The following is a 4,020-nucleotide window of genomic DNA, read 5'->3' as shown; positions in this document are numbered from 1 at the left end:
AAATTTATTGCACTGAATAGACGTATGGTCGAATTTACATATATGAGAAGAAAACGATATTTCGAAACACATGATATTGTTTTCTTTTTAAAACAATTTAAAAGTATGTTACTAATTAGAATCAGAATTAAATTTTTAATTATTTCAAACTGAATCGGGCAATACTTTCTTGGAATTGTGCTATATCTGAACGTTGCAGAAAATTAATACTGTCTTATTTATGTAAAAATAAAACGATATTTTTGGAATCAACTAATTATATTCCTTTTAAAACAGGTAACAGATAAATAAGTATCCTGTTAATTAAATCAGAGAATATTTTTTTGATGACACGCTGCATCGAAGCATAGCAGCGAATATTCTTATCTCGTATTTATGTAAACAGAATATATTTATACAATATATATACTGAATTGACAAATAATTCTCTTTTTAAACCAGCCGATGGATGAATAATTATTAATAAGAATCAGAATTGCATTTATTTCAAAATGAATCTGACGAGACGATATTTCTTTGATGATACGCTGCATCAAAGTATATAGCAAAGAATTAACAATGACGCATTTAAAAAAAAAAAAAAAAGATTTTTTTTAAAAACTGGAAGATAAAAATGATAAAAAAGAAAACGATATTTTGAATCGACGAATTATTTTTTTAAATTATTTCTTTAAAAAAAGGAAGATAAAAACGATAAAAAGAAAACGATATTTCGAACCGACGAATTATTTATTAAATTATTTCTTTTCTTTTACAGCTAATAGAAAAATTATTAATTAGAATAAGAATCGAAATTTAAATTATTCCAACTGATTAATATAATATTTTCTTGCTGTCACATTGCATCAGATAAAAAAATATTCTTGACCCGCAAATAAGGAAAATCCTAGAGGATTGTTAATTTTAATTAACAAGACATGCAATGCTCAGAAATGCAAAAGAAGTTTAATTATGATTTTTTATTTGCTAGAGCCGCGGAGCAGTCTGTTCCTTGCTCTCCACCACTTTTTTCGCATTCGCCAAGCTCAACAACTTCCTCTTTTTTGTTATTTTTATCTTTCTTTCCAAGGTCAGCGGCACGGAGCTGTAGTTTCTTCCTGTTCTCTCCGAAAGCGCGGGTGCATCTACTACAGTAAAGCTCTTTTCCAGCACAATGTTATGAATACGTAGGCGCCGCTGGCGAAATATGTCACGATTTAAAATGAATTTCAGATTTTATTTCGGTAAATATTGCAAAGCCAGACAGTAGTGACGAAATAGCATGTTTCTTAATTCCATCTGAGCAGCGTTTTGTTTAATTAAAAAATAGAATTAAAATCATGGAACTTATTCTTTAAGTTTAACGCGTTTAGGGGCTCATTAAATTATAAAAATTCATTTATAATTTAGAAAGTTATTTCATAACAATTGAAATTTTATTGGGAAATATTAATTATTACGTAAAATATTAATACAAAATAATACAAATTATTATTTTGGAAATATTAATACAATATTTGGAAATATAAATAAAATATTAATATAATACATATATATAATATTATATTAATACAATATTATTTACTATATATTAATACAATATTTAGGACAATAAGTTCTAGTTTAAAATATTTTGCGATCGTTCCATAGTCAGTATTGTGAGATAGTTCATTCCATAACTCAGTTTAAACAGTATAGTATTTTAATAAAAATAAAAGGAAACATTAGGGAATAAAATAAAAACCACGAAACATAAGTTTTACAACCACCAACGTGCTGAAAAATTGCTCGAATCTGTAAAAATAAATATTGATAATTTTCATTATAATTAGAAACTAATAATTAAAACTCGTTTAGTGAGATCATATGAAATAATCGTGAATAGGATTTAATTGTTAGATTTATGGGGTACCCAGCGTAAATTCGTAAAATTTGTGCAAATCTAACAAAAAAAAAAAAAAAAAAAAAAAAAAAAAAAAAAAAAAAAAAAAAAAGGAAAGAAAGAAAAGAAAAAAAAAGAATGTGGGTTAGGAGGAAAATTGAAAAAATATGGAAAACTGCAACGATAACACGAATAAAAATAATAAAATCGATTACATTTCGGAAAAAAAAAACACACTAAACTGGTTTTATTTTTTTCGAAAACACCTAGAGTAATAATTTATAATTACACCGTACTGAATTAAACTATATTAATTAGTTATAATTTAATTATTGGTTCAAGTTATTATATTAATAAATAGCAACCATCATGTTTTTTCGATTCCAACTATTAAGAACAGATTTTTATTTACTTTTATTTTAGAGAAACTTACAGAGCAGATTTTCTTATTACTTATTGTTTTAAATTATCAAAATTAGGGAAGATTTTCTTGAAACACGAGGTTCCCATGCAGGAGAAAGGCGGTCAGCCTAGACATGGTAGGTGGAAACATAAAACCAGGCAGAAGATAATATTGTAATCATGTATATCATTTTTAAGGCTTAGATGCTTATTCTAATAATTTAGTTTGTCAGATAATGGGCGTTTCGTAATGACTGCTTTAAATTTATATTTTTAGAATACGTGTTAAAATACGAAAATACTAATGCTTGAAAAATTACGCAAATGTGTGGTTGGAAATTTATTAAGAAAGGGAAAAACAAAAACTTTATCAAAGTATAACCAATCACTTTTGAGAAAAGTGGGTTTGCAAATATTAGAGTTTGATTTCTGGTTAAAAAGCGAAAGTATCTCTAACATAATCATGCACCACCTCTCCGTTTTCTCGGGTGATCAAAAGATTTTTTGTTTTTAATTCTCACTTCCTCGATAGTGAGAATTACTATATTCGTTAGAATTTGATAAGATTTGTTTTTAATTCATGAGCCTTAACGTATATGCTTCTTCAGCTTTAACAAGGATTTTAAAAATACATATTAATTGCTATGATTGCGGAAACACCCTGCGTATTATTTTGATACATATTTGTGTTGTTCAGTAAGAACCCAAAATTAACAATATCAGTCGTATTTCGTGCTTGAATTGAGATGATCTATTATTTAATAAAGGTCTAAAATACCCAAAAAATTTTTTTCGTCCTTGAAAAAAATTAGCTTTAATTGGTTTAGAAAAATAACAACTCATTTTACTGTATTAATTAAGGATCTTACATTTCAAAGAGAAAAAAATTACAAGAAATAAATTGCTACGAAAATATTCCTAAATTGCTAAAAGAAAGAAGTTTGATCAAAATTTTGAAATTAGTATTCAATTTAAAAAGTAGATTACGCCACTTATAATTTTTTTTTGTGATTAATTTTGGGAAATTATTATTCGAAGATACTAATTAAATATAAAACAGATTCCTTCTAATAATACTGAATATTAATTGTTTTGCTACAAATAATGTTATTTAATTTCTTTTCTTCATATCTTTCGAATGTAGTGTTTATTTTATTATCATAACTTTTCATTCCTTTGAAAAAAATATAAGCAAAATAAAAACAAGAAAGGAATTTTTTTGTTGTTTGTTTTAAGGATAATAAATGATATCCCACAAAATACAAACAAAACAATTCTATACAAAGTTGTAAATTAATTTTATTTTGTATTCGCTCCACTAATTTATTTTAGTCAAATTTTCTTTTTCAATTAGAAAAAAAAAATTCTTTAAAAAGAAAACTTAATGCTTTTTAAATTTACTACATAAAAGCAACTTTTAATATATAAAAACAACTATATATTGGAATTATCGACAAGAAAAGGTAAAATAAGAAAATAATTGAGTTCATCTTGCTATTCACTAGCGGAACCGGTTTTTTCCCCCAGACAGACACATCACCTTGCCATTTAATAAAATATAAATAGAATTTTCAAAACTTACAATTTAAATTAAGAGGCTCGGAATCTATTATTTATAGTATCACATTTAATACGATTCTTTAAAAGGAAATGAGAAAACTATCCAGGTGGAACGCTCCTGACAATTAATTTTACAAAATAGGAAAATAAAAAAAAAATTAAAACTCTCTATTCATGGTTTTGAGATTAATCAAGAA

Source organism: Parasteatoda tepidariorum, chromosome 6 (assembly GCF_043381705.1).
Source record: "Parasteatoda tepidariorum isolate YZ-2023 chromosome 6, CAS_Ptep_4.0, whole genome shotgun sequence".
NCBI lineage: Eukaryota > Metazoa > Arthropoda > Arachnida > Araneae > Theridiidae > Parasteatoda > Parasteatoda tepidariorum.
The sequence above is the reverse complement of the archived record's forward strand: the minus strand, read 5'-3'. Positions refer to the sequence as shown.